General features: G+C 35.8%; 1 long non-coding RNA gene across 1 annotated transcript; it reads left to right on the forward strand.

Annotated features, from left to right (window-relative positions):
- Nucleotides 1–2,239: 2,239 nt before the first annotated feature.
- Nucleotides 2,240–2,750, forward strand: LOC114515631. Its single transcript, XR_003686210.1, has 2 exons — nucleotides 2,240–2,313; nucleotides 2,407–2,750. It is a non-coding gene; the product is annotated as an uncharacterized LOC114515631 (long non-coding RNA).
- Nucleotides 2,751–12,018: the final 9,268 nt, after the last annotated feature.

The following is a 12,018-nucleotide window of genomic DNA, read 5'->3' on the forward strand; positions in this document are numbered from 1 at the left end:
TAGTAGGCGTCCCCTTGTGAAAATTTCCGCCACTTGGCAAAATCAATCATTGAACCAAATATGTTCCGAAGCACTTAAAGTCTGTCCAAAAGCCTACGCACAATTTTTAGGTACGCGTGCCAATAAATTGACTGTAGTGTAAACGGGGCTCTACTTACACAACGCACAATTTTTGATGCGCTACCAAAAGAATTGTATGAACTTATTGGTTGTTGTGAACAGCTCTTCGTAACATTTGGCAATTTAATCTTCGTAACAATCACCAATCTAAAAACGGCAATCAAGAGATAATTTGTCTGTAAAATTTATTTAAATTTCATCATCCGTTTCAGCTTTTGAAAATTTTTCATCATCATATCTCTGGCTAATTTCCATCATGATGTGGCTACTCTTTTAGCATAATAACATTGATTAGGTTTATCGGCACAGAAGAGTTCATTCCTGCATGGATATCGAATAGAGTATTGCCTTTTGCGATCCCAGTAAACCCCACTAAGGGTACGGTGTTAGCAAAGCAAATGTTAGAGTTAAAATCCAATAGGTATCCCTAAATTATACTCAATTCCAACATATTAATTATTATCTATTATATTAACTATATTAATGGAGGCATATAGTGCTGCTTTTGTAAGTGGTTTCAGATCACAAAAATACAATTAAGGCAGTCTGCTCATTAAGAACCGTTTAATGTTTTTTCTTTTGTATTATAAATTCTTGTGAACTAAAAATGCGGTCGAGTCATTAATTATGCATCCAGATATGAACGGATATGGTAGTACAAAATGTGAGCAAAGCGTTTGTTTGTGTTCATCGCTTGAATGGATTATTTTAAACGTTCACTTGTGCAGACGTTTATTTGTTCGGGAAACTTTCAATATTAAGTTACCGCACGTAAAACTGTCGACATTTTCCGTCGTACATTTTTGTAGCATTTTTTTGGGAACGTAAAACGGTATTGGGTGTCACCGTGGGCTACAAATACAGTTGCAGTAAAAAAATTAGTTACGAAGTCCTCCGACTCAATTCTAAAATCAAAATTTTAAGTAAACTATAATGCTTATAGTAACTATTATTGCTATTATGTTAGTTACTCATATATTTGAAATGTAAACATGCATGCAAATAAAATGTTAAAGCTAAAGGATGTTAAATTCTTTTTCGTTAAACTATAAACAGGATGACGAGACGACCAATAAACAGGAATTGGACGTTTACAGATGAAAGAGATGAAGATAATCCAAGAGACTCGAGCAAACTGTTCCACAATGTTTTCCCACGATACTAAAGGAGCGTTTAAGATAGTCAGTTCTGGGTTTGGGAACAAACAGAACAAACATACCTTGTAAATAAGTAGGAGTTAAATTTTTTATAACTTTGAACACTAAAATTGCCTTTGCATTTTACGAGCAGTACTTGGTGTAAGTCGTTCAATCAAAGTTCTTTAAGGAGATAATTTAGTGAGCATGTTATAACCCATGCGGCCTTATTTTCCCTATTTCTTGGTAACGCAACGATTTAATAGCCTTGTTTTTTAAACTTGCAGTGCCCACATTTACGCCGACTCAGACTGTCAAGACCCCAATCATTTTCAGCCTCGAACTCACGTCGTCTTCCTGTTCGGGAAGTTGACTCTCGTCTGAATCGCTTACCTCACAGCTATTGCTTGTCTTCAAGTCTAGTTCGTCTTGAATTGTTGACGCAATACTTGTATAAATCGTTATCGTGACTATTTTTCATTAAAGTGACCAAAAAGCCCGAAATCCTCATTAGATATATTAGAAATACGAAATCGCGATATGCGCTTATAAAATGATTATACTTGTTGTTTTATCTCCTATGCACCTGCATGACGTTAAAGGATCAAGTTATCAAGAAAATCGGCAGAAAATATAAAGCGCTGAAAGTACTTCGACTAAAAATACTTTTTCGGCTGAAAATACATACTCTATGAGACAACGCGAGAACAAAACAGCTCGGAAAAAAATATTGTTATGATAATTCGTAATCAAGAGGTCAAAATTAACTAAGAGCAAGAATAAACAACTAATGTCATTTAATATCAATATTTTAATAGTATTGTTATTTTTAATCTAGTCATGTTATCCCAATCCTATAACGGATGTTTAATTCGTCTTCCTTAAACCATAAACAGGATGACGAAACTACAAAAAAGGAATTAGCATAAGAAATGCGTGTGCATAAAAGTAGGAATCACAATCAGAATAATCACTCTTATCAGTGTGTTGAAAGAAATTGGAAAGAGGGTAAATCTTTTGGTTCCTATAATTACAAAAAAAAATTGACTTGTACAGAGTAAGTATTCAGCGGGCGCATTTCTATTATATCTTCATCTAAATTCAATCATAGTTATATGAGTACTGAAAGCATTTTATGCATTCCTTTTAGATGTCTTCTCTCGTGAAGTTATCTCTTGTTTTCGCTCTTGTTTTGTGTGCTGTGCTGTTCAAACCGGCCAGTGCTGGCTGCCGGGTCTCATGTGGTTGGCATTGTTCGGGCTGGAGCTGTAGCTATGGTTGTTCTCTTCAATGCAGCCGGAAAAAACGAAGTATTTCAGAGGGTAACGACGATGATGATGCAAAGCGAATGCCTTTTCCTGAGAAATTCGGTCAGTATGATCTTGACAAAAATGGTGGTATCACATTGGAAGAACTCGCGATGGCCATCAACGTGGTAAAACATGCAAAAGGAACAGAGGAAGCTTTTCGCGAAGCTGACAAAAATGGTGACGGTCAAATCAACTGCGAGGAATTCAAGAAAGCACCTTACCTATTCGCTCACCGTCCAACTTGTGATCAATAAACGAAGCTATAACGCATATCATGTAGAACACTCGTAGAACATTCATAGGAAAATAATATCAAGGGTAATTTGATTAAATATTTGTGGTTAAAAAGAAAAGAATATGTAGTACTGTATCTCTCTTACTCAATAAAGAAATCATCTAAAAATTATCGGCATTTTATTGTCAATTTGAAAAATAATGAGAACATTTAATATTGCGTCGCTTATATTGTAAATTAAGGCAAAGAAGTTAGCGCGATGAATCTTATATCCTGTTGAATATTGAAATGTTGGTGTCTTCTTTCTATATAAATCTGAAATGAGAAGCTTTCCTATTTTTCGGTTTAGCCTGGCAATATTTTTGCGTATTTTGTGAAAAACTGGGGGCATAAAATATTCAACAACAAGCAAGCACATGCATATAAAATATAATGTTAGCGATTTTGATGAAACGCCTGCATGCATGTGAACCATTCCCTTATTATAATATTAAACTAGATTTCGAGCTTCGTATTTGTTATCAGTTATGATATGCAGATTATTATGGTTAATTTTGTTAAAATACAATTTACAAAAAGTGAAGAAGCTTAATAAGAATTCAAATTTTTATGGTGCATTTCTAAACAACAAGTGTACGTTGAAACAATATTCAGTTTGATTCTAACACTAATAATGGAAATATGAAACCTATTTGGAGTGTAAGTACCTGTAAAATGTCAAGTTTCAAAGTCAGCTGAAGTTTAAAGTCTGAAAATGTGCACGTTTACAGAAATGACGTTCGCGCAGAGAAAATCTATTTATGATCTTTTTCAATTGCACGTGTATAGATATAAAGGCATAAAATCTGTGTCGTGATTTTTGCATTAATAGCCTTTGATTTTATTGCAGAATACACCCTGAATGATAGGGATTATCTGCATGGGGTATGGTTTTTGCTAAGGGGATGGACGAGAGGTAGGTGACCGTGAAAGGTCTGGGTTCAGTTGCGTGTTTATTGTGCGTTCGTGGTAAGCGCGAGAACATCTTAATGAATGGAATTATTTTTATTTTGGGATATATTTTCAAAGTCAAACTTCACGAAGTCAAAGATTCATTTAGGTTCAACTGCACAAATGAAACCAAGCGATGTTGAAATATTAGAAATATCTATATGTTATATAATCGAACATTTATGCAAGTATTTATAGGGTAAAATGTAGGATTATTGTTTTAACACGCAATGAAAAGCATGAACCGTGTGATATGGGTCTCAAATGCTTTTATTTTCTGCATGCAGTTAGAAGAAAAACATTTTTCAACAGTATCCAGTGGAATGCGCCAACAAGCAGGTACAGGAGTACTATCTGTGTACAATAACAGAGATTTATGAGTCTCAGGCTAAGGTATAAGATCATATTGTCCCTCTTTTCTTCAATAGAGTAAATTTAAAATTAAATGCAGGGGACATTAAAGATTGAGGCATTAGAGTTATTAGTTATTATTATTAGTCATTATTTCAAGCAGAAGACTGCTATTCCCCTCTTTCACTGTAATGGATCAGACGTAACGTGCGGTAGAGTTTACTAAACCGCCTGACGGGCGACGCCTCAAAACTCGCAAATCCTTGCTTTACCACGTTTATTTCAATCGGACTATTCACGTCGCCGTTCGACAGCACGTAAAAACTATACAAAGAATAAGTATGTTAAATTATATACATCGTGGAAATACATGCAATATTAAATTAAAGTTACCTCTGTCCCCGCAGATTCGTTCAATATGAAATCAAAACTAAGAATCTAGTTGAGAACTTGTAGAATCGTTATTTATACAACCATGTGGCTTTTGTACCCAGCCCACGTAATATGCTAATAATATCCTTCACACTCACTATGCTGGTGTACATTTATTATGAGGTTACATGTCTGTCAATATTACAAGAAAAAACTTGTATTATAAGCCCTGTCTACACGATGCCGGAAGAATTTGAAAACGTAAAAATTTTTATTCGTTAAAATATTTTTCCGCGTCCACACGTAAACACAAAAATAGGTACGCAGCGCGTACATGTGACTATCGCTCTGACTTTGTCATCCGAGTGGTATCATGGATTTGGCTGGTAGAATAACTAGTGCTAATAGTTGTACCCGTTTGTCTTGCATTTGGAGTTCGAAGTCGCACCATTCAGTTTACCTTTTTTCAAAGGTGACAGGTTGTGTATGTAGCCAATAACGGCCGGATTATTTCATCGCGAAGCCATGAATATCGTGTGATTAAACTGATTCACTGAATCAGCACGGTAAACTGGGTGTGACTTTTTATACTAAAGCGCGTGGTTGACACTACTGTACAGGGTGTCTCAAACAAAACACTTAAATATGCAAGAATATTAATATTGTTCGGGTTTGCACCATAGTTCAGCTAAAATGACTTTTAGCATTTTAAATGAAGGATTAAGAGCCATTTTCAATTTCCAGAGGTGCGTATCTATTGCGCTTTAGAGCTGTATTAATGTTCTGCATACTTAAGTGATTGCGTTTTTTTAAGGCACCCTGTAGTCCAAAGAATGGGCCATGTCATTACCGGAGGTCATTGGTGCATGTGTAAAATCCTTTGTCAGTCAGAAAAGAATACAATGGATCAGTGAGGATCGGCATATTATTATCACTGTTCATTGCTGATGATTAATGAAGGGTCTCATTCTTTCCTAAATAAGCAGGCTATTTTACTCACCATGCCAATAATTACCACATTCATTGATCATATTCAATGATGGCAGTAAAGCTAATGCTGAAGTGAATGACGATGCGTGACGATGTATAAAATAATTGGGATCACGTTCAGACCTGTTCGGCCGAAGCATAATTTTAGGTAGAATGACACGGCCTTTTATTTTGTGTTCCTGCCTCTACTTATGTTTACAAAAACTGATTGTGCATGTGAACTATATGCTAAAGTTTCAGCAAACAGCATTCACATCTACAAATATTACATGTTACTATTAAAGTATTGAAATTGCATTTGGTTTTGCAACGCATCCGCCGTATTGATTAACTCCAAATTTCATAAAATATGAGCGATTAGCCGTTTTCACATCAGAAGACGAATTAACAAATCGTCTATAAACAAAAAAATCGCCTGCTGTCGGCGGTCTGCAGGTGTTCTCTAAATACTGTAGCTGTTTTCACACTAGAAGACCATATGTGTCGTTTAAATATTGATTATTATATTTGAGTAAGACGTGCAAAGTTCAAACAGTTCAAAAGTGTAAGCAAAAAACGTACGTATAGAAAAGCTGTGTTGATACTAGAATAATTTGCATTTGAATTGCATATTTGATTGCACCGGAAAGGTTGGCGATAAATGGCGAAAACTGCAGAGTGTGACGTACATCAGTTGTGTGACGTAGTGCTAAGTGTGACGTCATGGTCCAAGACAAGCATTCAAGAAAGCAAGCAAGCAAGCAAGCAAGCACGCAAGCAAGCAAGCAAGCAAGCAAGCAAGCAAGCAAGCAAGCAAGCAAGCAAGCAAGCAAGCAAGCAAGCAAGCAAGCAAGCAAGCAAGCAAGCAAGCAAGCAAGCATGCAAGCAAGCAAGCATGCAAGCAAGCAAGCAAGCATGCAAGCAAGCAAGCAATCAAGCAAGCCTCTGACATAGTGGCTACCGCTTACGCGGTATTCACAAAAACGACCCGAAAACGCTAAAATTGTTTGAATACACCTGCATGTTTTCCACCCACGTGTCACAGATTGGATGTCGAATTCAAAGCGAAAATCTACCAAATCCAAAGTAAAAAACAAGAATGAGGACTTTCTTTGGACAAACGACAAGCACAAACTCATAAATATTGTTTGTTAAGTATCTATTAAATGCATGTCGTGTATAAGAAATTGTGTATAACCATACTCCGGCCTTTTGGACATTTTCTCAGGGCCGTAGCTAGAAGCTTAATTGGGGGGGGGGGGGGTGCATATTCATATATTCGTCATATGCCCAATTAAGCGGTCTAGCTACGGCATTTCTCTCGTAAAATACTTCCGCAAATGCTACAAGAATTGCCGAAGATTTTACTCACCATGAGAATAACCTAAACAAGACTTATTTGAGGCTAATATAGTAATATAAAGTTGAGCATAAGCCACCAGACTTGAAACAAGCCTCATTAATATGGAAACGACTTGATACGTGGCGTCATCGTTTTCAAATTTATCCGGCAAAGCTGTGCACACGTATCGGCTCAGCCGTCGTTTTCAAATTCTTCCACTCTGGAGAGCGTTTTCAGATTCTTCCATTTTCAGTGGGCGAAAACGCCGGATACGTGTGGACGATACGCGTAACCTTGCGCTTTCAAATTCTTCCGGCATCGTGTGGACGGAGCCTTAGACTAACTCTGTTTAACACCCACCCACACCGTTTAGTCGGGATACGCACTGGTAAGAAGGAGAACACTGGAAGCACCTACGTCACGGATATCTTAGAAACAATGCGAACATCGGAGGACACTGCTACCGTACCTCAGGACATATTAAAATTTCACATGTAAAACATACACCGGTATTTTGGTGTATTTATTTTTAGCTGGGTAATAATAAATGGGTAATAATAAATAAAACGGTCATGTGGGGTTGAAGTGCTCCCAATGATCACCTTCAGGCCCATACACTCAAATTACCTAAATGTATATATATTCAGTCGAATCGTAGGGACTGGCAAAGGGGATTATGACCTCGTGGTTCAGGTTGATGTTAGATGGGGTTGCGACCCTTCTAGCAGGACTCTATTGGGGAGTATCACCTCTATAGGGCATTCAGTCTCTCCTAGTGGGACTTATAGATACCCTAAAGGAGAAAAGCATAAGGCCTTAATGATTATTTTGGGATGTACACAGCTTTACAACAGTACAGTATGCTAATCCTGAGTACTTCACCCCCATGACCCATTCTCCCACACAAAGAATTTGCATCAGTTGTGTCTGATTTTAGCTCATAGTATGTCTCTCAAGAGCAATTGAATTATTAACTTGAATATTGATAAATCTTTTTTTCTCACCTAGTTTGAAGTCTATATAAATAAGTATTGAGAATTGCGGCTATAAGTCTATACAATTTCCACGGTGTACCTCAATATAATTTACCATGATGTATTTCGTATGCATAAGCAAAACGATAAACAGATGTAATCCTGATTACAATTTAATAAGTTTCGACATTCTTTTCAGCTTTGGCAGATCTCGTTAATTTATTCTATTTTTTTTTTAAAGATTTATTTCGAAAGCATACTGTGGATCGGCGATAATTTTCTGTGCTTTATTTCTAATAAAAATGATAACAACCGCACTTACCGCAGGCTGTTATTAAAGACTATGCCGTAAAAATTCAGTTCATGCATTTCCTAACAGTGACATGGCCAATCGCATTGGAAATATGAAACCTATTCTGAACTTGAGTATCGGTAAAAATGTCAAGTTTTATTAATTTGCAAGTTAATAAAAGCCTGTAAACGTGCACGTTGTACATGTTGTTACCTAGACATATTTCAACCATGTCAATATTAATAATATTCAATACATGCATGCAGCTATGTACCAAAAGCATAAGCAAATCTGCATGTTGAACGCTAATTATTGTTATAACACACTAAATTTAGCTTACCGACTTATTTTCAAATCATTGTTTTGTGCAATACGAGAAAGTTCAAGGGATATCTCTTTACAATAACAATGCAACCTATAGTCAAATTTCTGTGTTGATTTAAAGTCTCAAGTGAACCTGGGGAAAAGCAAATCATCAAATTAAGGACCCCTTTTGAAAATTTCCGCCCCTTGGCAAAATCAATCATTTAACCAAATATGTTCCGAAGCACTTAAAGTCTATCACAGCAGAGACGCTAGACTCATTATCCTTGCACGTTTGTGTTAAATTATAGGTCACAATATTTTTGATTTTCCAACAAATGTGTCAAAACTTTATTTTGCTGAACTAGTGTTAAAACAAGAATCTCGTCGCTGTGTGAGTTATCCCATAAGGTCCGTTTACACTACACTAAATTTATTCGCACGGCATTGGGTACGTGTACCCATTTTACGTAGGGCCTACGCATTATTTTTAGGTATGTGTGCCAATAAATTGACTGTAGTGTAAACGGGGTTCTACTTACACTACGCACAATTTTTGGTGCGGTACCAAAAGAATTGTATGAACGTATTGGTTGTTAAAACAGTTCTTCCTAACATTTCGCAATTTCAATCACCAGTTTAGAAAATGACAATCAAGAGATGATTTGTCTGTAAAATTATTTAAATTTCATCATACGTTTCCAAAGCACTTATAAGTGCTGTTCATCATACGTTAAAAAAATGCAATTTTTCGTTTCAATACGCAATCTTCAATATTTTTTCAGCTAATCATACACATCTGACCGCTTTGAAAGGAATATTAAGACTCAAAGAATACACAAGGTTATTAATTCAGACGATTCGTTTTTACCGTGTGCAAGCTTGAAATCTTTTGGGCAAGACATATTTTCTTGAATATTGATAAAAAATTTTCTCACTAAGTTTGAAGTCCAAGTATTGAGAATTGCAGCTAAGTCTATGCCAATTTCCACGGTGTCCCTCAATAACATTTACCATGATGTATTTCGTATGCTTAAGCAAAACGATCGATAAACAGATGTAATCCTGTTTACAATTTAATAAGTTTCGACCGACATCCTTTTCAGCTTTGCCAGATCTCGTTAATTTATTCTATTTGTTTTTTTAAAGAGTTATTTCGAAAGCATACTGTGGATCGACAATTTTCTGTGCTTTATTTCTAATAAAAATGATAACAACCGCACTTACCGCAGGCTGTTAGTGAAGACTCGCTATTAAAAATTCAGTTCATGCATTTCCTAACAGTGACATTGGCAATCGCACTGGAAATATGAAACCTATTCTGAATATGAGTATCGGTAAAATTGTCAAGTTTTATTAATTTGCAAGTTATTAAAAGCCTGTAAACGTGCACGTTGTACATGTTGTTACCTAGACATATTTCAACCATGTCAATATTAATAATATTCAATACATGCATGCAGCTATGTACCAAAAGCATAAGCAAATCTGCATCAGTGTTTAAGGCTAATTATTGTTATAACACACTAAATTTAGCTTACCGACTTATTTTCAAATCATTGTTTTGTGCAATGCGAGAAAGTTCAAGGGATATCTCTTTACAATAACAATGCAACCTAGTCAAATTTCTGTGTTGATTTAAAGTCTCAAGTGAACCTGGGGAAAAGCAAATCATCAAATTAAGGACCCCTTTTGAAAATTTCCGCCCCTTGGCAAAATCAATCATTTAACAAAATATGTTCCGAAGCACTTAAAGTCTGTCACAGCAGAGACGCTAGACTCATTATCCTTGCACGTTTGTGTTAAATTATAGGTCACAATATTTTTGATTTTCCAACAAATGTGTCAAAACTTTATTTTGCTGAACTAGTGTTAAAACAAGAATCTCGTCGCTGTGTGAATTATCCTATAAGGTCCGTTTACACTACACTCATTTTATTCGCACGGAATTGGGTACGTGTACCCATTTTACGTAGGCCTACGCACAATTTTTAGGTACGCGTGCCAATAAATTGACTGTAGTGTAAACGGGGCTCTACTTACACTACGCACAATTTTTGGTGCGGTACCAAAAGAATTGTATGAACGTATTGGTTGTTGTAAACAGTTCTTCGTAACATTTCGCAATTTCAATCACCAATTTAAAAAATGACAATCAAGAGATAATTTGTCTGTAAAATTTATTTAAATTTCATGATCCGTTTCAGCTTTTGAAAATTTTTCATCATCACACCCAGGTAATTCCATCATGATGTGGCAACTCTTTTACCTTAATTGAATTTATTAGGTTTATCACAAATAAGAAAAAATCAGAAACTTTCAATATTAAGTTACTGCATGTAAAACTGTCGACATTTTCTGTCGTACATTTTTGTAGAATTTTATGGGAACGTAAAACGTTATTGGGTGTCACCGTGGGCTACAAATATAGTTGCAGTAAAATAATTAGTTAGGAAGCTAGTTCTCCAATTCTATTCTGAAATCAAAATTTTAAGTAAACTCTAATGCTTCGTAACTATTATTGCTATTCTGTTAGTCAGTCATACATTTGAAGTGTAATTATGCATGCAAATTATTATGCCAAAGCTAAAGGATGTTAAATTCTTCATCGTTAAACTATAAACAGGAAGACTAGACGACCAATAAATGGGAATTGGACTTTTAAAGAAGAAAGCGATGAAGATAATCCCAGAGACTCAGGCAAACTGTTCCACAATGTTTTTCTACAATGACGAACGGAACGTTTAAGATCGTCAGGTCTGGGTTTGGGAACAAACAGAGGAAGCACAACAAACATACCTTGTAAATAAGTGGGCGTTCAATTGTTGTAAACGAAAATTGCTTTTGCATTTTGCGAACAGTATACTTGGTGTAAGTTATTCAATCAAAGTTCTTCAAGGACAGAGATAATGAGCATGTTATAACCTACACGGTCTTATTTCTCCTTGCAGTTCCCACATTTACACCAACTTAGACTCTCAAGACGCCAATAATTTTCAGCCTCGAGCTCACGTCGTCTCCCTCTTCGGCTAATTGACTCTCGTCTGAATCGCTTACCTCGCAGCTATTGCTTGTCTTCAAGTCTAGTTCGACTTGAATTGTTGGGGCAATACTTGTATGCATGGTTATCGTGACTATTTTTGATTGAATTGACCAAAAAGCACGAAATCCCTCATTAGATATATTAGAAATACGAAATCGCGATATGCGCTATTAAAATAATTATATTTGTTGTTTTATCGCCCATGCACCTGACGTTACAGGGTCAAGTTGCGAAAAGAGATTTTTTTCGAAAATCGGCTGAAAAGATATACCTCTGAAAATACTTCAACTAAAAATATTTAGTCGGCTGAAAATACTTAGTCTATGAGACAACGCGAAAAAAACACAGCTTGGGAAGAAATATTATTATCATAATTCGTAATCAAGAGGTCAAATTAACTTAGAGCAGGAATAAAAAACTAATGTCATTTAATATCAATATTTAAATAGTATTGCTATTTTTAATGCAGTCATGTTATCCCAATGCTATAACGGATGTATTACTTTTCTTCTTTGAACCATAAACAGGATGACGAAGCTACAAAAAAGGAATTAGCATAAGAAATGCGTGTGCATAAAAGT

Source organism: Dendronephthya gigantea, unplaced genomic scaffold (genome assembly GCF_004324835.1).
Source record: "Dendronephthya gigantea isolate DGI-Jeju-01 unplaced genomic scaffold, DenGig_1.0 000004F, whole genome shotgun sequence".
NCBI lineage: Eukaryota > Metazoa > Cnidaria > Anthozoa > Malacalcyonacea > Nephtheidae > Dendronephthya > Dendronephthya gigantea.